Here is a 22,560-nt window from a genome sequence, read left to right on the forward strand (position 1 = left end):
AGACTTGGGAGAAAGACATAGGTTCAGAGATTCAGAGTTCAAGAAGATTTCCAGACTCAGTTGTGCTGATCGCTTCTTCATATTAACATGCATGCGTCCTTTGCGTCATTTTCTCTGAGATTCATCTCGATTTGCTTGTTCACTTGGATTTCTTTCTCTTAGGCTTTGAAGCACTTTTCGTTATTAACTTTGGAGTGAATTGATAGCCACGTTCTCTGACCGCACAAATCCGACCTGAAGTGTTTTTTTGCCACCCTCCTTCGCGCTTTGTCAATTAATGATGTTCTGTCAAATGCACCTCTATATTTCCAAAACTGCTCCATGGAAAAAATGGAAAGGTGGCTCATTGTACAATACTCTCCATGGGGTACAACCGGTTAATATTCCATAGGTGCCTTCATTATGACGTCATAAATCGACAAGGCAAGTAGAACGCTTGATCCGATCAATATGAAATTTCTTGAGCGTGTTCTAGGGTTTAATTGGTTGAGAAAATAAATAAATAATTGAGGACATCATTCACGTGGTTCGGCAGCCATATTGTTACGGCATAGCCCGTAGAGCAATGCCGTCTGGAACAGCGTGTGTATCGCGCGTGCCTGTCCTGCACGCGCGTGTGTGTGTGTGTGCGTGTGTGTCCTTCACAAATGCCCCCAATCAGAGCTGAGGATATCGTCACATGAAAGTGGGACAACAGATCCAAGCCTGGCTACGCCAACGTTAGATTATCGGTCTTGTTGTATATTTATACCACTGAATTATTTGTAACTATTGTCACGCAACTCCAATTAACACCAGAGGTGCGGATGCCGATTACGAAGGCTTTAACTCCGAGGCGGAAGCTCAATAGCCGATTCCAAAATCGACACCTAAAACCCTTAAGCGCACGGAATGGAGGGGAACGGCAAGAGCCTGCAGCCTTATCTATTAAAATCAAACACTCGGTAAACTGCATTCAGATATATGTACAAAAATAAAATAAGGGTTTATTCAAATGAAAAAGGCAGGACAGGAAAATGCACGCCGATAATAAATATCCTAATCGGGATCCCGCACACCAGACCTCAAATACAAAACGGGGGAATATGAATTAACAAAGCAACACAACACGTCTTGTGTGTCAAAATGTACGCGGATGCGGCCTTTTCTTGTCTTCGTCTTGGTGGCTGCCGTCCAACACCGCTCCGTCCGGCCCGATCGCACACCAAGAGGTGCCTCGCTCCAAGTTCCACAAGGCCTCAGCACCACGCACCAAGCACCGATCACCACGAGGTCGACAGCAGGACAGCGAGCTCCACTCGGGCTACACCTCAGCCCAACTCGGGTCGGGATCTCTGAAAGACTCGACCGGGCTGCTCAAAACAACTCCCTATGGCTCAACTGCCAACTCTGCGAACTGCGCACTGCGAACTGCCAACGCAACTCGTGCTCTCTCTCTCCTCGTGCTGAACTCAGGATCTCAACTCAACTCGAGTGCACACGAACTCTTGATTCAGACCTCACTCAACGTGCTGAACTCTCGACTCAACTCAACTACTCACTCCTCCGGCTCAACTGCCGAAAAATGGCGTCCGGCCTTGGTAATATCCTTTGCCGATGACGTCAGCATTGGCGCACCCCTCAGCCAATCAGAGCCTCCCCCGGCTCGCAAGCTTGTCCAGGGGCACGCCCACTGCGCCACCGCCACTCCCGTCCCCGACTCCGTGGTCACAGCACGTGCTATGCGAGGTGGGTAGGCCTCTCGGTGGTGTAAATGGTGGCGGCCAATTGTGGCGGTGTTCCAGCCTGATTTCTTCCGAAGTCATGTCAGGGGGGAAGGGCGTCATTTAGTGTTGTACTAAAGGTCCTAACTAGTGTTTATGTGGTCTGCAGTGTCATAATGGACAAAGGTTTGACTACAAGGTGAGACATACAAGGGCTCTACCGATTAACCACTACACTAACACACGAATCTCCTCGTAGATTCACAATTATACACCTTAACCGACAAAACGCCTAAACATGGACTTATTACAGGAAGTGTTCCTTATCGCGACATCTCGAATCATGTTACTGTTCCGGATTCGTCACTTCCGTTGTTGTGGTCTTCATCCACTGTAAATATTGTTGGTTCCATGTACTATTATTGTTGTCGTTTAAGGGAAATAGAGATTACTATTTTCAAAAGGTAAAAAAGTTAATGTTTTAAATGAAACCGGAACTGGACGACGACGAAGAGGAAGAGGAGGAAGAGAAGGCGGAGCGAGAGTCGGACAAGAAGCCGAGAGGCTTCCAGGTCCTGAGCGAACGTTGGCGAACGAGGGTCACGTGTGAACTTTTGTTTCCTGGGAAAGGGATTCCTGCGACAGTGTTGTTATCGCTGTGACAGATAAACCTGCGTGACAGGTTTTGCGGTTGATTCCGAAGAGAATCATCAGAGTGCCGTAACGCCACGAGAACGGGCCGTCGGCCATTTTACCTCGTGCATGATTTGCGCTTCGCTCAAGGTTTTTCACCTCGCTTCGACAATTCTCGACGCATTCAGACGTTAATCTGGTGCGTGTGTGTGTGTGTAACGTGGCTTTTGAGTGGGAAATCTGCAGTTCGCTGATTGGGAGCCGTGGAACGTCCATACCCGAGGGTGTGATTTCCCGGTCGCCTTGAGGGCGCCTTTGCGCAGCTTTGGTAGCGTGCCTGTGACTGTCATCCGAACGGGATTCTGGTCTCGATTAGACATCATTCTGACGATCACTGGAGCGGATCGACTTTGGCTTGATGCCGGAATCGAGACATTGGGAATGTTCTTCTTTTCGCTCACTTGGAGCACAGTGCCGTTATATTGTACGAACCTGATGGTACCATCATAGGAAATATATATTGGTTGTACAATTGATTACTATTGTTGTTGTACTGTTATTCTTGTGTGATCTTAATACAATACTTGTTTGTTGGTAACAATTGGTGTGGTTTCACCATTGATCTTTGACATACAGAATAACACATCTTTCTGCCGTGTCTCCTCTCTGGGCTCGGAGGTACACCGTGTGGACTACCGACCTACACTTCCTTAACATGCTAAACCCCTTAACCATCACACAATCAAATATGTACATTTTCTTCATTCCATCGCTCCTGTGGTGGGAGGAACAAACAACACACAACACTAACCTAACCACAAACTTAGCCACTTACAAAAATTCAAAACTCTACCATTTGTACATACCCCGGTCTACAGACCGCGTCCCCTGGTGGATGCCACAAGACACAACCTTACCTGCAGGGCCATCCCAATGCACCCGCTAAATTTCCACGGGCCCTGTACAGATGTTGCAGGTGAGTGACACGGCTCGGTGGATTTCGCCCACATTCATACAACACAAATCCCTTAACCACTCATTCTCATTCCAAAACTCACCAGGGCATTTCAAAAGTCAACAAAGCACTTACACAATACACCCCCCTGCAGGACCATGGCATTGATGTCATTCGTGTGTGTGTGTGTGCGCATTCCTCAACTAGGCAGCGGGGAGGTACCGCACAAAAAGATGGTGGGGGTGCTTCAGGCTGTGGTGCCCGCAGTCCCAAACACAAGTCAACTGACTTACAAGTTCATTGCCCCCCCCCCCCCCCTTACCTCTTGGCCCAATGACAGCCCAACAGACCCTTTCCGCCGTTACCTCGCCGGTGAGGGTCTCCACACACACCAGGCTCCTCTGCAGCCTCCTGCTCCAGCGCAGCAACGGGTCACCGGGGGACCTCCTCACCCCGCAGCGCCCAACCAGACCCTCCACCGACGAGCTCCAATTTCCAGTTACCACCGGCTGCCAGGGGTAATTGCCGCAGAGGGGGGCCGCAGGCATCGCTCCTCAGAGCTTGATCCGTACCTGCGGACACACACACCTTCCCCACCCACAAGACCCCAAAACACACTTCCTCCCCCGCTGCCATTCAATTCTCAACAACACGGCACAATTCCATAGATGGTACAAAAGATGTTTCAAAGTTTGCCATGGCCTGCCACATGTGAAATCCCCAATTCACATTTAAACCATGACACATTTCCAAAACACAATCGCCCCTCATGGTCACCAAGAATCATCACTCACTCTCCAGTTTCCACTCTCACGACCACATCAAAACACATAACCACAACACAAAAACATACGCCACCCACAAGACACTGTGTGGCCCCTATTCCATCCCCTCACCAGCCATGTCCTCACTCTCACCCGCCTCCCAACTCCAAATTACATGTCCCCAAAATTTCCAAGTACGTCCTGGAGCCTGGGACAGTAACAATCAAGGCCTTACCTCTACCTTGATGCACAGGTAACTTCCGGTTGGTCAAGCCGAAAGTGCAATCCACCCTTCACAATCCCAAAATTTCACATCGGGCCTACCAAATACTTCCAAATTTCTCTTTTGTCCCCACTACACTGGCAGGTATGTGGATCCGCATCCAACGGTGATCATCACTACACAACTACCAGTGGCCACGACAGCTCTGCACCTCTACCGTGCAAGGGTCATCGGGGCAAGGTGAGCAGTCAAAATGCCAACACGGCCCATGAGTGTCCATAAGGGTGCGACCCACCATCCATCCTTCGGCCCCCCCTGCGAGGAACACAGCTGCACCAGTCCTGGCTGGCCAATGTGGTGAGCACCTGCTGCCACAACACACTACCGCACACACAACCTTGGCCCTGGGGAAGTCCGCGACTCCGTGGTCACAGCATGTGCTATGCGAGGTGGGTAAGCCTCTCGGGGGTGTAAATGGTGGCGGCCAATTGTGGCGGTGTTCCAGCCTGATTTCTTCCGAAGTCATGTCAGGGGGGAAGGGTGTCATTTAGTGTTGTACTAAAGGTCCTAACTAGTGTTTATGTGGTCTGCAGTGCCATAATGGACAAAGGTTTGACTACTAGGTGAGACATACAAGGGTTCTACTGATTAACCCCTACACTAACACACGAATCTCCTGGTAGATTCACAATTATACACCTTAACCGACAAAACGCCTAAACATGGACTTATTACAGGAAGTGTTCCTTATCGCGACATCTCGAAGCATGTTACCTACTCAGATCTACTCTGCTCTACATTTTGCTCTACCACATTCGTGACACTATATTATAGGAGCATACAAGGAGGCTCATGCAAAGAAAAAATTATACAACAGTTATAGCACAACAAATACCATATCGGGTTGGTCTCATGGACCCAGCCCTGCATCTTCGGGGTAAGCACATGCTGCTGTTTAGATTCACAAAAATCCGAGCCTGCATACGTACGGCTGGCCAGGCCTGACCTGTGTTGCGTATGCGATGCATCATGTGACATACATGCAGTGCATTAATAATAATAATAATAATAATAATGCATTTATTTTATATAGCGCTTTTCAGGAAGCCCAAAGACGCTTTTGACAGAGTGCAAAACATAATGCATAGCAAAACATAAAAACAATTGCAAAAAAGAAGAATCAATAGGGAAATATTCAAAGCACAAAGGAGGGAGAAGGAGAGGAGATAGTCAGGGGTTAGATGCTGTGGGTTAAATGTTGAATGCAGTGTTGAACAGGTGGGTCTTGAGTGATGTTTTGAATGTGGTGAGTGAGGAGGAGTCTCTGATGGTGTGAGGTAGCGAGTTCCAGAGGGTGGGAGCAGCGATGGAGAAGGCCCTGTCCCCCCAGGATCTAAATTTGGTCCGGATGGGGGAGGGGTCAGGAGGTTGGTACCAGCAGAGCGGAGGTTGCGGGTGGGAGTGTGTCTGGAGAGGAGGTCAGCCAGGTAGGATGGGGCCAGGTTATGGAGGGCTTTGTAGGTCAAGAGGAGGATTTTGTACTGGATTCTCTGGGAGATGGGGAGCCAGTGGAGCGTGTAAAGGACGGGGGTGATGTGGTCACGGGTCCGGGAATGGGTGAGTAGACGGGCAGCGGAGTTCTGAATGTATTGGAGTTTATTGGTGATTGTTGAGGGTGAACCATAAAGGAGGCTATTGCAGTAGTCCAGACGGGAAGTGATGAAGGCGTGGATGAGGGTTTCTGCAGCCGTGGAGGAGAGGGATGGACGGAGACGGGCGATGTTCAGGTGAAAGAAGGCTGTCTTTGTGATCTGTTTAGTGTATTTGTCGAAGGAGAGGGTTTGGTCAAAGATGTGCCAAGATTCCGGATGTGAGGGGAGGTGGATACTGGGAAACCGTCGATGTTGAGGGCAAAGTTATGGGTGGACTTGGTGAGCGTTTTTGGGCCAATGATGATTATTTCAGATTTATCACAGTTAAGTTTGAGGAAGTTGATTTGAAGCCAGGATTTTATTTCAGTGATGCAGTTTGTCAGGATAGAGTGGGTGGCGGTGGAGATGGAGATGGACTTGGTGGAGATGAAAAGCTGGATGTCATCGGCGAAGCAGTGGAATTGGAGACCATGACGGCGGATTAAGTGACCGAGGGGGGACAGGTAAAGGATGAAGAGGAGGGGGCCAAGAACTGAACCTTGGGGGACACCTTGGGGGAGGGGAGCAGTGGGGGATTTGCAGTTATTGATGGAGATGAACTGACGTCTGTCAGAGAGGTATGATTTAATCCAAGAGAGGGCAGTGCCGGTAATGTTAAAGGTGGTTTCAAGTCGGGTGAGAAGGATGGTGTGATCGATGGTGTCAAAGGCGGCGCTGAGGTCGAGGAGGATGAGAATGTTGAGGTTGCCAGCGTCAGAGGAGAGGAGAAGGTCGTTGGTGATTTTGAGGAGAGCAGTTTCAGTACTGTGGTTGGAGCGGAATCCGGATTGGAATGTTTCATACAGGTTATTGGCAGAGAGGTGATGTTTGAGTTGAGTGGCTACAGCGCGTTCCAAAACCTTTGACAGAAAGGGTAGGTTGGAGATGGGTCTGAAGTTATTTAGGGTGTCAGGGTTTAGTCCAGGTTTTTTCAGAATGGGGGTAACAGCAGCAATTTTGAGGGATGGTGGGACGATGCCTGTAGACAGGGAGGAGTTTATTGTTGCAATGATAAGTGGAGAGAGAGCAGGAAGGGAGGCCTTGACAAAGCTGGAGGGGATGGGGTCAAGAGTGCAGGTGGCAGTTTTCATTCCGATGAGGAGTTCAGAGAGGTCAGTAGAGGAGACTGGGGAGACTGGGGAGAATTGAGACAGGGGATGGCAGGATAAGGGGGGGCAGGTGGTTTGAGGGGGAGCGGGTGCGGCGGTGGTCAAGCTGTTGTAGATGTTTTCAATTTTGCGTTGGAAGAATGAAAGGAAGGAGATGCAGTTGTCTATTGTGAATGACTGGGTGGTGGTGTTCAGGGGGCTGAGGAGTTTGTTTATTGTAGAGAAGAGTGCTTTTGGGTTTCCGGAGCCAGAGTGGATAATTTGAGAGTAGTAGGCAGAGCGGGCACGGGAGAGGGCATCTTTATAGTGTTGTATGTGGTCCTTGTAGGCCTGGGAGTGAACTGTGAGACCTGTTTTATTGCGGAGTCTTTCAAGTTGGCGAGCACGAGTTTTCATCAGGCGGAGTTCAGGGGTAAACCAGGGAGCACAATGGGTGAAAGAAACTGTTTTGGTTTTTATAGGCGCAAGTTGGTCAAGGCAGGAGGAGAGAGTGTGGTTGTAGTAGTCAGTGAGGTCAGAAGGGGTGTGGAGGTCAACGAAGGGAGAAGTGGACATTTTTTCAGAGAGTGTCGATGAGAATGAGGTAGGTGAAAGAGCGTTTAGCTTACGGAAGTTGATAGTGCGATAATGCCTTGGTGCTGGGGTGGGGATGTTGATGGTCAGAGTGATGGCTAGGTGGTCAGAGAGAGTGAGGTCGGAGCCAGAGAGATGGTGCAAAATTAGTCCAGTAGAGCAGACAAGGTCCAAAATGTGACCACGGTTATGGTTAGGAAAGTTGACATGTTGAGTGAGGTTAAAGCAGGTGAGTAAATCAGTGAAGTCAGTGGTTAGCGTGGAGTCAGTGGAGTCCATGTGGATATTGAAATCACCAAGGAGGAGGATTGAGGGGGAGAGGGAACATAGCTGGGTCAGAAAGTAGGAGAAGTCAGACAGGAATGATGGGTGTGGTTTGGGAGGGCGGTAGACAACAGCCATGACTGACTGTGTGACCAGAGAGTTTAAAAGCCAGGTGTTCAAATGATGGAGCAGATGAGATGGAGATGAGGTTGGTCTTGATGTCTTGTCGGTGAATAACGGCAATTCCACCACCTCGGCCCTCCGAGCGTGGTTTATTGATGTAAGAATATCCATTGGGTGTGGTGAGGTTGAGCGTGTAGTAGTCCAGTGGTTGTTGCCAGGTCTCAGTGAGACAGAGAAAGTCCATTATTCATTTTTACATTATTCCCCAACACACTTTACACTGGCATCATGAGATTATCATGCATGCCCATTGCCCACAGCATAACTTCAATGGGATTGGCTTTCACATAAACACAGGCGTTCAGTGAAACACAGTAACAAAGAATAGGAGACATTGAAGCGCAGTGCTACGCACGCTACTTGTATAACAAGGAGGAAGCGGCCAACGCGGTAGGTTCAAGAGTCTTTATTACAAGCGCTCAACTGTAGCACTGGAGCGCTCCGGGCTGTGCGCCCGGTGTATATCCCACGGCCACGCCTACCCCTGGGGCGTGGCCGCCGCCCACTTGGTGCGCGGAATGATGCCCTCACGCCAGTGAGCTTTCGTGTCCGCCACACGCGCCCCCACAGAATTCCCGCGCACCTGGAGGGCCAGTTTGCAGGGCAAACGGATGACCCGGCCGAAGCGCCCTCTGGCGACCGGGGTGCAGGGATGCCAGCTGGGATGCCTCCGGCTGCACCTGGGATGGGTGCAGGACCGGGGGGCGGCGCGCCGGCGGGCCTGGGCGGTGCTGGGGGTCCGCCCGCAGGGGGGCGGCCCCGACGCGGGGGCCGAGCCACCGGCGGTGGGTGGTCCACGTCGAGGTGGGCCGGCTTGAGGCGACCCACCGAGACGCGGTCAGGAGTACCGCCGATGTCCAAGGTGAAATGTTTCACCCCGGTCTCCAGCACGCGGAAAGGCCCGTCATACGGGGGCCGCAGTGGTGTCCGGTGGGCGTCGTGCAGGATGAAGACGTACTCCACGGTGCGAAGCTCCGGGGCGACGTGCGTAGGCGGGTGCCCGTGGTGCGCCGTCGGTACCGGGGCGAACCTCCGGGCTGTCTCCTGCCGCGCGGAGCGCACCTGCGCCGCGGATCATGGTGCCGTGGAGGAACTCGCCCGGCATCCGCAGCGGTTGTCCGAAGACCACCTTCGCCACGGATGCGCGCAGGTCGTCCTTGGGCGCCGTCCGGAGGCCCAGCAGGACCCAGGGGAGCCTGTCGACCCAGCCGCCGTCGCGGAGGGTGGCCCGGAGCACGGCCTTCAACGAGCGGTGGAACCGCTCGCACAGGCCGTTGGCCTGGGGGTGGTAGGCCGTGGTTCTGTGCAGCTGGACCCCGAGCCCCCGCGCGACCGCCCCCCAGAGCTCTGAGGTGAACTGGGGGCCGCGGTCGGACGAGATGTCCGAGGGGCGCCGAACCGGGCGACCCAGGTGGCGATGAACGCCTGCGCGACGTCCGCCGCCGCCAAAGGCACGGCCTCCGGCCACGGGGTGGTGCGGTCCACCATTGTCAGGACATGGGTGAAACCCAGCGAGGGGGGCAGAGGTCCCACCAGGTCCACGTGGTCGAACCTACGTTCCGGCACCGTGAACGGGGCCAATGGGGCCTGGGTGTGCCGGTGCACCTTCGCGCGCTGGCACGCGAGGCACGTCCTGGTCCAGCCGCGGACGGCCTTCCGGAGGCCATGCCAGACAAACTTGTCGGCGACCAACCTCTGAGAGGCCTTCGTGCCCGGGTGGGACAGGCCGTGGATGGCGTCAAAAACCTGGCGCTGCCAGCCCGCGGGCACGAGGCCGCCCGAGAGGGACTTCGCACAAGAGGGCTGTGCCCGCGCCGTCGAACGGCACCTCGGTGACGCGGAGGCCCGTGACGGCGGTCCGCAAGGCCTGGACGCCGGGGTCGGCGGCCTGCTCCGCCGCCATCCGGGCATAGTCGGTGCCAAGGTGGACTGCGTGGGCGACGGACAGGGAAAGGCAATCCGCCACCGGGTTGTCCTTACCCGCGACGTGCCGGACGTCCGTTGTATATTCGGACACGGCCGAGAGGTGACGCTGCTGCCGGGCCGACCACGGCTTGGCGACCTTGCCCATCGCGAAGACCAGTGGCTTGTGGTCGACGAAGGCCGTGAACGCACGGCCCTCGAGCAGATGGCGGAAGTGCCTGACCGCCAGGTGAAGCCCGAGCAACTCGCGGTCGAAGGTACTATAACGGCGTTCGGGCAGGCGAAGCTGCCGGCTGAAGAACGCCAGCAGTTGCCAAGCACCACGCACCCATTGCTCGTGCACCGCGCCCACCGCGTCGTCCGAGGCGTCGGTGGTGAGGGCGATCAGTGCATCGGGCGCCGGGTGCGCGAGCATGGTGGCGTTAGCCAAGGCGAGCTTCGCGCCCGCGAACGCCGCGTCCATCTGCTCGGTCCAGGTAACGTCACCTTTACCCGGCTTGCCTCGGAGGGCCTCGTGCAAGGGGCGCAGGAGCTGGGCGATGCGGGGCAGGAACCGATGGCAAAGGTTTACCATGCCCAGGAACTCCTGGAGCCCCTTGATCGTGCGGGGGCACAGAAACCCCTTCACCGCCTCAACCTTGGCCGGTAGGGGGACGGCCCCGTGCCTGGTGACGCGGTGCCCCAAAAAGTCGATGTCGGCGACGCCGAACCGGCACTTGGCGGGGTTCACGATGAGGCCATGCTGGCCCAGACGTTCGAAGAGCGTGCGGAGATGGTGTAGGTGCTCTTCGTGGGACGCGCTGGCGACGAGGATGTCGTCCAGAGTAGTGTATATATGTTGCTTCTGGGACACTCATTTTCCCATTGACTTACATGTTAATTTTCCTCTTAACCTCATTGCCCATTAACACCTCTATTTCTCCCACCCTAATCTTTATGAACCTTTTGTCTATAGTACCTATCCTTAATGTTGTTCATTAGACCACTCAAACACTACAAATATTTGTTTTCCCTTATAGACCTATAATCCTTCTTCTACTTATCATCTCGCAGATTATCTTTGACCCACTCAAACATCGACCCATTCACTTACATGTTAATTTTCCTCTCACCTCTTTACGAACCTTTTAGCCTTTTGACACCTATCCTTAATGTTGTTCATTAGACGACTCAAACAATGATTCCCCCTTGGTCTTATGGTACTCTTACTATCAATGATCCCGAGTAGACCACTCAAACATCGATCCTACAAATATTTGTTTATGCGTGGGAAATAATTTAATTCTCTTGCCACTCTCTGCACCATCTAATATATTAACAAAGTATATGTTTGAGTTTGGTTCTTTATCAAGATATTTTAACTGAGATAAAATAAAATGATAAACCTCCCTCAATGTTCTTGTTTGAGCGCCTCCTGTGCCACACACCATTTTTAAATTAAAGTATATATTTTCCTGACAACCATCAAAGTTTTCCGTCCACTCAAAAAAATTTCCATCTTTTTTACCCAACTCACCAGTATCTATCTATAATTCCAGTAATCTCTGTGTGTATGTTTGTATGTTTGTATGTCTGTATGTCTGTGACCGCTGTTTCTCGACAACCACGGGTCCGATATACTTTAAACTTGCCAGGTATATTGCTGGGGACCCGAGGATGTGCCTTTTCAAGGTTTCATATTAATCGGAGAAGTAGTTACCGAGCTATGTCCAAAAAACGATTCAACCAATCAGAGAGCAGCGAGCTATCACGTGTGCCGAACGTGGCGAACAGACTCTGCCTCGGACGGCACATTTGAGAGCGTATTCATTTATTTCACGTTGGAAAACTATGTTGCCGTTAAACTATGTTTTAAAACTAATTAAAACTAATTTGCGATTCATCGTAACTGCGATTTGCGACCTTCCGGACAGTGAAGACTGCACTTCCGGCAGCCAATCACAGAACGCGTTGTTGCGTAGGCGTGGCCGATGTGAGAGCGAGCCGAGCCGAGCGCGTGCGCCATTACGGTTCGTAATTCGATTTCTTCCGGAGAAAATAATAATTTCTCGATTTCTTATGCGCATTATTTCTCCCAATTCAGTCAGAGCGAAGGGCGGAAGCGAAGAGCGTTGTTTTTTTTGTTTACGGGCGCACAGGCGGGGTAGAGCGTACGGGTAGCGTTTTTTTTTTTTTTTGGCAAGGAACGGGCACCCACGTACGGGCATGCCCTAGTTTAAATTAATTCTCTTATTTGTTTTGTGAACTTTTTTACCAGTTGTCTTTTCAATTATACCTATTTTTTATTTTTCACATTCGTTATGTTTACCATTTATATACCAAGGTTGATTACACCTCCACTCTTTAGTCTGGTTGGTACTTGGTTCTATCATTTATACAATAGTAAAAAGGCGGCGGTAGCCCGTTAAAATCCCTAACCTCCCCCCCCCCCTTTTTCTAACTTATCACTTATATACTTATATAACCATAAGGGAGACCATCAATTCCATGTTCTAAAATAAACCTCTTGTCATCAAAAGCCCCCAATGCTTTCTTATTCACCTCTTCTGAATATAATTTATGTTTATAACTTCTTATTCCATTAATCTTTCTAAACTCTTCTTTCTTTGTTGTTAAACAGTTATAATAATCCTTAAAGTTTATTGTTTCTTTTATAACATTTTTCTTTACACCTTTTAACTTCTTATCAGTCTTTTCAACGTTAATCACAATGTATTTACAAGCATAAGCCTTAGACCTCAATCCCACAAATTCACTCATGACATTTCCTCCTAATTCATCCTTAAACTTTCCAATCACCTTTTTATTTTTAGAAGAGAACAACTCACTCTCTGGACTGTAATTACTAGTGTCATAGATATTAATGTCCTTTTTCATGTCTGAATAAACATCATCAGTATTAATTTGCAAAATAAAACTATCTGTATCCATATAAAGTAGATTAACATCATTTTGATATTTCTTCCTCAAGTTATTATAAAAGTAATTATACATTAATGACTGATAAATCAACAATTGATGTTCCAATATAAATAGGTTTGTCCATTTCAATACTCTCTTTAATCAAATGGATCGCACAAAAGTTCTCAGTAAAGACCTCAGCTCTAGTAAAACTCGGTCTATTAATTAATTTTGATGCTTGTTTCCAAGATGTTGATAGTCTGATATTTTGTCTTTTCCTCACATTTTTCATGGTCTTACCAAAGACCGCATTATTCATCAATTTATAAAAGTCTTTCTCAAAATCTGTTTTTGACTCTGTTCTTCTTTGTGTATTAAAATCAATGTACCCCTTTAACCAATGACTGATTGAACTTTAGAACCCTATGGATCTTCTCGACTCTTAGACCTTTTGATAAATATTGTCGCAAATTTCTTTGGTGTAGAACATAATTTTTCTTGTTATATAATGTAGTAAGTAATTTTTCTGTTGATTCACCTATACTAAATGATTGTTGATAATCACTTAACCACTCCTTCTTTGGACTTTCCTTTTCACAAGCAAATGGGAGATCTTTGTGTAGGTTATGAAGTTCCTCTGGATATTTCAAATTGACCTCAAAATAATAACCAACCTTTGAATCATCCAATTCTTTTTGTGTAGAGATACATACATCTTGTAAAACCTTTTTGTAATCTTTTTCCTTTACCCATCTAAGTTTTCCATTAGGAAGAGCCTGAGACATTGCCCAGCCATACAGGTTGTTCGCATCATAATACATCAAGTAGGAGCTCTCTACCGATGGATCATTATTTGGAATGTACTTGTTATTTGCTTTAGCATATCTCTTTGAACAGACTTGTGAAATTCCTCCTCTCTTTGCCTTTTCAATCATCAAAAGCATATCAACATCGGTTATCAAATCCAAATCTTGTTTTGTCATTTTCAACATCGCACTCCAGGCCAATCCAGGTGCTGTGTAGTAGTGAGCAGGATCCAATCCATATCCAGTGCGACAAACAGATCTAAAGGCTTCAAATACATCGGCCAATAAAAGCACATCAGTTTTGAGATACAAATCGTGATACTCGCCAAGATTCTTGATGTTATATTTTTCCCAAACATTTTGTGCGTGTACATAATCTTTATCAGATATATGACTGTTTAATTTGTTATAGAAATTTTCTTTTGAAGGAAGTTGTGTTTCATTGAATCTCTCAAATGAGTCCATATAGTCATAGGGGTAAATTCCCTTTTGTGTTAGAAAATCTTTATCTAAAAAATACTCTGAAAGACATGGAAACTCTTTTAGATTTTGAACCAAGTTAGCCAATGGACTTGCCATGAATTTAAATGTATCAAGAAATCTGATATGAGTAATAGGAGATGTGTGAATTGTTTTTGTGAATGAAATGTATTTCTGATCCGTGTTTGGAATTGCTGAGATACTTCCAGAAGTCTTTGAGAGTTCCTTGATAAATAGATGTGTATCATAATGAGCGTTGTTATGAAGAAAAACAGGAATGAAAGAGGGGAGTTGATAATTAATATTACAACTTTGATGAGCCGGACCTCTATATTTACCAGTCAGATGACAATGGTCTCTAACCTTTAGACCTTTACCAATTTTCTTCTCACAAATATGACAGGCAACCTTTGGCTGTCTAAATTCACTTTTTTCTTTACTTGTTAAGGACATTGGTTTATTGGTTTCTCTCATTATCTTGGTTAATCGGACACAGTCTTTTTCTAGTCGTTTCACAAACTCCTCTGGGGTATTTGAGCCTCTATACACCTCTAACTTGTTATATTCATTACCAACGGATGATTTGATATAATAACAAAAACCACAAGGAGTATGTTTTTGATATTTATTTGTGTATGATTCTTTTGGATCTGGAGAAGCAGGATCAATTTTTTCGAAAATATTTTCAAAATCAGCATATATAACAAATGGATGTTTTATTGTTTTCTTTTCATCTTTGAATGTGATCTTTGAGCCTTTTTTAGGCATGTTGATTACCGTTCACCACAATAATTTGAATGTTTATCTAATCTTTCTTGTGTATGGAAGACGTTAAGACAACGCATACAAATATATATTTTATTTGTTCTTTTACATACTTGTGGTTTTATTAATTTTGTAATATCTTTGATGTATGTATAATGTGAATTTTCGTCTGAATTAAAATATAGAAGATTAATATGAGTTTGTTTACAATTGTCAGAAAGCTTTAAAACCTGAATGTTGTTTGTTTCAGTTAGACCATAAACATTAACTGATAAATTATATACAACTTTTCAAATTTAGGAATATCATTTAAAGTCATCGGAAACTTCAGATCTTTCGTATTTAATGTATTCTCATATTTTTTATAATGAGATACTCTTTCATCATGAAAATGTGGAGGATGTTAGTGTGCTAGAATAGACCAGAGAAAACATTTATTGTCTTTATTTTTGATATTGATAACTGCTTTTCTATTTTTGATAACACTGGGTAAATCAATGTAAGAAGAAGCTTTTAGAGGATCTGATTTAAGAATATGAATGTCTTTGTAAATAATTTTTCCTATATTGAATCCACTTCCTACGATTGAATTATCCACATCTTGCTCTTGTTTAATAAGTTCATCATAGACTCCTGATGTTTTAAAATCTTGATATGAAGATATAAAGTGTGGCTCAGTTCTCATGTATGGTGTATCTATAACTCCTTCGTCCTTTGTCATTTCTAATTTTACTCCCATATAAAATTTAAGTGGTTTCATTTCTTTTAGTGTTTTTTCAATCAACGTTTGAACAGCAGGTTTAACTATTTCTACAGCATCAACTATAGACTCTGGTTCAGGAGGTTTGAAGTTAAAGACTCTTATTTTAATATGTCCTTTGAATGTGCCATCAGAGTTTTTAGTTGTGATAAAATTTGATAAATGTTGATTTGTTTTAAGATGTATTTTGAAGCCTTTCTTGAGGATATTTTTATTACAGGCAGAACAGTGTTTTGTTTCCTTCTGAATAGGAGAAAGTAGGTGAAGTGGATTAAATGTGTTTGTTAGTTTTAAGGTGTCTTTTGTATTGTTTATATTCTTGTTCACAAACGTCGCAATACGTTGCTTTGATCATATTTATACAGCAAAATTATACTTAAAGTAAAACACCTTTTTAGAGGCATTTTTAAAGATGAAACTGTGCTTAAAGTAAAACACTTATAGAAGAAAGTGCCTTTTTACAGGCTTTTTATATATGAAACTATACTTAAACTAAAGCACTTTTTCACTCAAAATCATCTGAGTCATAACTATCACATGAATACTCAGAATCATACTCAGTCATCAATAAAGCTACTCTCATAACTATCATTTGAGCACAAACTATTAGCATCATAACTATCATCTGAGTTCAATGAAATACTATCATCACCATCGTCCGAGTTCAATGAAATACTATCATCACTATCGTCCGAGTTCAATAAAATAGTAAAATCTTCACTGCTGTAACGGCTCATATTTAATTTGCAGGAAAAATATTCCCATCAATATCTATATACTTTCTTTCATTAACAGATTCAATCTCTACATTTTTTATATCAAAAGTTATCTTTAAATAATCTCTAACTATCATAGAATGAAATGACATTTCACCAGAAATATTAACATCATTCATTTTACTTAGATCTACACCCTTTGGATAATTAAAGAAAATACAAATGTCTCCTCTAGAATTATTAATGGTCTTATCATTCATTTTCAAAGTATCGCGATCGATCACTTTTTCAAGCTTTGAATAAATTGCCAGTGGAGGAGAAACTTGTTAGATTTACTTTAATGGATGTCTTTCCAGGTATAGTTAGAGCTCTTCCTTTAAATGAAATAGAGGGGCTCGTGTTATTTTTCATAACTGGTTTTACCCAAAAATTTCCATATTTATCTTTGTTCAATTTAACATCTTTGACATATTTTTCTATATCTTCCACCGAAGTAGAGATTGATTGAAATTTGTCTTTTGTGCTTTGAAACATTGTATTTATTAACGAATAAACTTGCGTTTAGTTTAAGTAAAAATTTACTATATAAATATGATAGAAGGATATTTAGAATTTCCAGACTCTCCATATGATAAATTAGAGAATTGTCCGGCTTGTGATAGAATAGGGCTTAATAATGAGGGTTCATATAAACAATGTATTTTCTGTGATTTAATTTTAATTAATGATAATAAAAAATATATAAAAATATATAACTCTTTTAAATTAGAACCAAAAATGAATTACTTTACAAGATGAATAAGAGATGAATGTTAAGTATTGTGATGATAATACACCATTTCTTTCAAGGGAAGAGACTATTTGTATTGAGGAAATGTATAAGGGTTTAATGATATTTATTATTCAAAATAATTTTAATGGAAATGTTAATACAAGATACTATATAAATAAAATAATGAATTATTTTGAAATTAAACCCGAACTCAGGATAAAATATAGAGTTTCTAAAATAGCTCAAAAAAAGTTAGATGACTTGTTTTCCAAATATATAAATGAATGATTTTTTACCCGTTTGGGAAAATAAGATAAAATTTAATAACCATAAAAACATTCCAAATTCATTGAGATGTCTAATAGTTGGTTCAAGCGGATGTGGAAAAACCTGTTTGCTTTTAAAGATGCTCCTTACCCCCAAATTTTTAGATTATGATAATTTAATAATTTTTACTAAGTCAAGTTTTCAACCCGAGTATCAACTACTATCACAAGGTTTTAATGCGGGTCTTAAAAAGGAAGACATTATCGGTTTATTTAAACTTCAAAACAAACTAAATGATTACAACATTGAGGATATAATACAACTATTTTGTGATACACAGAAATCAAAATCAAAACCCATAACTTGTATTCTCAGTGATTACACGGATGATATACCTTCACCTCAAGATTTAGATAAATCAAAAAAGAACCTCGTTATCTTTGATGATTGTGTTAATGAGAGAAACCAAACAGTAATGGGTAGCTACTATACAAGAGGGAGACATTCTTCTTGTAATTGTATTTATCTTAGTCAGTCATATTTTCAACTCCCTCGGCGCTCAATAAGAAACAATGCCAATACTTTTATTTTATTTAAGTTAAATTCAATAGATGTAAATAATTTTTGGAGAGATAATTGCTCTACGTTATGTAGTAAAAAAGAATTTGAAAATTATATGAAACACACGATTGGAAAATATAAATATATTGTTGTGAAACAAGATGAGATACTAACTGATATTTTACACACATAAATGACAACTATTATTATTAATCTTGTGGGTAAATCTGCTTCAGGAAAGAATTCATAAATCTAAACTCTTGAATAATAAAAATGAAAAGATTGTAAGATTTTTTTTTAAACACCCTATTATTCGTTTTGTAAGTATGACAACCAGAGCAATGCGACCAGGAGAAGTAGAAGGGAAAGATTATTACTACATTTCAATGGAGAAACATATGCGATTGAGGAATAAACCACCGTTTAGAGGCCATTTTTCCCCGCAAAGCGGGGGTTGGCCTTTTCGGGGACCGTGGTAGTTGTTGTTTTTTGGTCCCCTCTTTGAAGCAATGTTTTACGGCCGGATGCCCTTCCTGACGCCAACCCTTTTTGCCGCCTTCAACGACAAACAGGTCAAACCTGACAGGATTGAGGAATGAAGGTCAAATATTTGAGGATGTCTCTCTTGGTTCTACAAAATATTCACATTGTAAGAGTGAGTTAAATAAAGTAAAATCTAACGGTGTTGGGATTTTAGAAACGAATCCTGAAGGAGAGACAAATTATTAAACATTTGTGTGGTGATGGAGTTAAGATTTTATCATTCGGTTTTGATATCAATGAGGAGACTCAACGCAAACGTATGAAAAGCAGAGATACAAGTATTAGTGAAGAAGAAATAACTCGTATTAATACCAATAAAGAATTTGATGAAATATTTAAAGAAAAGGATTTATTTCAACACATTTACTATAATGACAAAGAAAAGGAAAAATTTTCCCATTGACCTTTACAATTCATTAAATGATATTTTTCAATAAATAAATACAGAAGATGATTACCGAAGAAAGAGCAAGAAAGTTTAAGGAACATCAACAATTAGTTTCAAAAGTTGTTAAACAACAGGAAGGGATAAAGAAGAAACGGAGACAAAAACTGACTGGCGAAGAAGTCTTTGAAAGAAAAGAGAAATTCTTTAAACCACTTTTGAAAACTCAACACTCACCTACAGTCCCCACGGTAGAATTTACTCCAAAAAAACTTCAAATGATCAAAGATTTTAGTCAAATGACAGAGCAAGAACTTGGTGAATTAGAATATGATGACGAGGGATTATTTCGGAAACTTGGAGGTAAATCAACCCCCTAATTATGTTGTGGAAGCTCTTCAAAACAATGAATATTCAGCGGATTCAAAAACCAGAGCAGGTCTCATTCCAACAGAAGAACCAGCAGTTTTATCTTGTGAAAGAAAAGTTATTGATATTTAATGATAAATTGGTGTTCTTAAGTTCTGCTCAACCAAATGTTGAATTAACTCCAAGATTAATGTTTCTTCTAACAAACTCCGGATTCAGCGGTTCAAAATATTTTGAGGAACCACTTGATATGGAAAGAGAGGAAGATAGGGTATATATTGATTTACTAAACTCACTTGATTATGGAGTTTCTGTTGCCGGTAAAAGTAAGAAGAATGAGAAGGAGAAACATATTATTGATGCTTTAAGTAAGCTTGGTTCGGGTGTTAGCTTTCTTCCAAATGACCCATCACAATTAGTTAATAGGTTATTATTGTTGTTAGGTAGTAAGAAGGCTGGAAACAACAATTGTTTTAATGAAGCATCCGCCATTTTAGATCAGTTGATGAATATGAAAATAATTAATAAATGTCAATACAAAGATATTTTATTAGATATTAAATAAGATGAGAAGCACAATTCTTAGTTTTAATTTCACAACGAGCGATTACACAGCTTCATTCCCTTACCCACTACAACTTGACCCCCTTACCTCATATGAGGCATCTTTATTGTCGATGGAAACTTATAATACCTTGTTTAATATCACAGAGAAAAACAACAAGTTTAGTTATAATCCAGGAAGTGGATATAAAACTATAACCGTTTCACCCGGAGCTTACGAGATTTCTCAAATATCTTCAGAAGTCTCCCGCCTTATGAAAGAACAAGGTGATGAACCAAAAAATACTGTAATAACTATTCAAAAACACTTCAAAATCAACTATTAAACTTAAAAATAATTATAAAGTTGATTTCACGATTGAAAATTCGTTCAGAGCTATTGGGTTTCTCTTCAAAAAAGATTGAAACTAACGGAACGTTTTACAGTGATAATGTCATTCAAATATCCTCTGGTATAAATTCAGTATTAATTCATTGTGATTTGATTGATGGTGCTTATAACGATGGAATAAGAACAAATACAATATTTTCATTCAGCGCATACTCAACCCCGATTGGTTATAAATTTAATATGGAACCAAAAAATCTTGTCTATTTACCTGTGTCAGGAAAAACCATATACAGAGTAAATTTTAGGATAACCGATCAAGATAATCGTATGATCTCCTTTAATGAAGAAATTATATCCATCAGAATTCACCTACGTGAAGTTTTTCAATAAATAAATAATGTTTATTGTGAGAAAACACGAGTTGGGAAAATATAAAGTAATTACAGGGGATGGGATGTTCCTTTCACCATACTATAAGGGTGAAGGTATGTTTCTTGGTAGAGGATACTATAAACCAAAGAGACAACGGGGTGTGGGACATCAATTGAGAAATAAAGGAGATGGGATAATTGATACTCTAATGGGTATTGGTTCAACCATTCTTAAACATAAAGACCTAATTGGTTCAACTGCTTCTGCCGTGGGCTCAGTTGCGGGTGCTATGAAGAGTATAAAAGATGCTCAAAAGGAGTCTCATAAATTACAAGCAATCAAAGAAATAAAAAAAGGTAAAACTCAACTATCTTCACAAGAACGACAAAAAATCATTAAAATACTTGGGTCAGGGTTTCAACAATTTTAATGCTATATAAATACAAGTATGGAAGCGATTGATAGTATCTATGATTTGTATGATACGATTATCATTTCAAACTCCACTAAAAAGGAAGACTATTTCAAGGTAAATGCTATAACAGGAACAGACTGGAATTCAAATGGAACAAAAAGTTTTGAAATAAATAATCAACAAACTTACTTGAATATAGCTGATAGTTTCTTGCTGTGTAAATTTAAATTCACTAAGGCTGCAAATAATACTAATGCTACACTCGTAAATGATTTCTTCTGGAAAATGTTTGATAGTGTCCGCCTGTATATTGGAACACAAGAGGTTGAAGCGGTTGATTATGTCTCTGCTACATCTGAAATGATGAAATTTACACTATATTCGTTTAGTGATAGAATGGGTAAGGGAGCTGTTGAAGGTTTTATTCCTGATATGTCAACGGGAACAAATGCTGACCCTGGTTATAGTCAAAGGAAGTCAATGTATAATGATGATACAAAAGCAGAGAATAGTTTTACCGTAGCAGCACCTCTTAAAGGTATATTTGGATTTTGTGATTATGAAAAAGTTTTGTATGGGCTTAAAATTAGATTTCAACGACAAAGGAATGATAATGTAAATAGATTGCTTTTTGGGGCTCAAAATGCTTTTGGTGATAATAATAAATTTGTTATTAATGATTTGTGTTGGTATATTAGTGAATATACTCCTAATCTTAAAACGGAAGAGATGTTAAATAGAAGACTTAACTCAAATAAACCACTAAATGTATCATACCTTAAAAGAAGATGTCAACACGTTAAACTGGAACACACTACTTACACTTGGAATTTAGGTGTTCTTCAAGGAAAGCCCTGATACCTCTGGCTCATTTTTAAGAAACCAGATGGAGAGGAGGGTACTGATAAGAATAATGCACTGAGTGATAATGCTAAGGTGAAACAACTTCGGGTTTCTCTTGATGGTACATTTTATCCGCGAGATAGATTGGAAATTGATTGGGAAAAAAATGATTATGCGGAAGCCTACAAGTCTTACCAAAAGGTGTGTGAAAGCAACGGTAATAATGATCCTATTTTGGATAAGGATATGGTTGCGTTTCAAAAACTTTATACAATCTACGCAATTGACCTGAGTTCTCAAAAGGAAACTATAAAGTCTAATAGAGTGGATACTTCTCTATACATTGAAAGAGGAGAGAATGAAGAAGTTGATGCTTATTGTTTGCTTTTTGAGGAAACAGATTTACAGATTAATACAGATAATGGTGTTATGATTAATATCACATAGGTTTTTTTCTCATAAATAAATGAGTTGGAAAGAACCGGTATATGTTAATCAAATCAATCTTAATAAATCAACATCTTGTATTCAAAATCAAAAGCCTTGTATTATTAATGTTAATACAATTCAAAGAAAAGGAGCAGTAAGAATTGATGTTTTACTCACAAGAGAGCAGGTAAAAACACTAAATGATGCTGGATCACTTAAAATTAAAATGACAAAACCTACGTTAAAGAAATATTCAATAC

The 22,560-nt window shown here is 42.6% G+C and overlaps 1 protein-coding gene across 4 annotated transcripts in view; it reads right to left on the reverse strand.

The window, feature by feature from the left end:
* Nucleotides 1-22,560, reverse strand: part of LOC137434299 (uncharacterized) — a 155,513-nt gene that overhangs the window by 95,296 nt on the left and 37,657 nt on the right. The window lies entirely within an intron of this gene.

The sequence above is a fragment of the Myxine glutinosa genome, chromosome 1, assembly GCF_964187855.1.
Source record: "Myxine glutinosa chromosome 1, kmMyxGlut1.1, whole genome shotgun sequence".
Taxonomy (NCBI): domain Eukaryota; kingdom Metazoa; phylum Chordata; class Myxini; order Myxiniformes; family Myxinidae; genus Myxine; species Myxine glutinosa.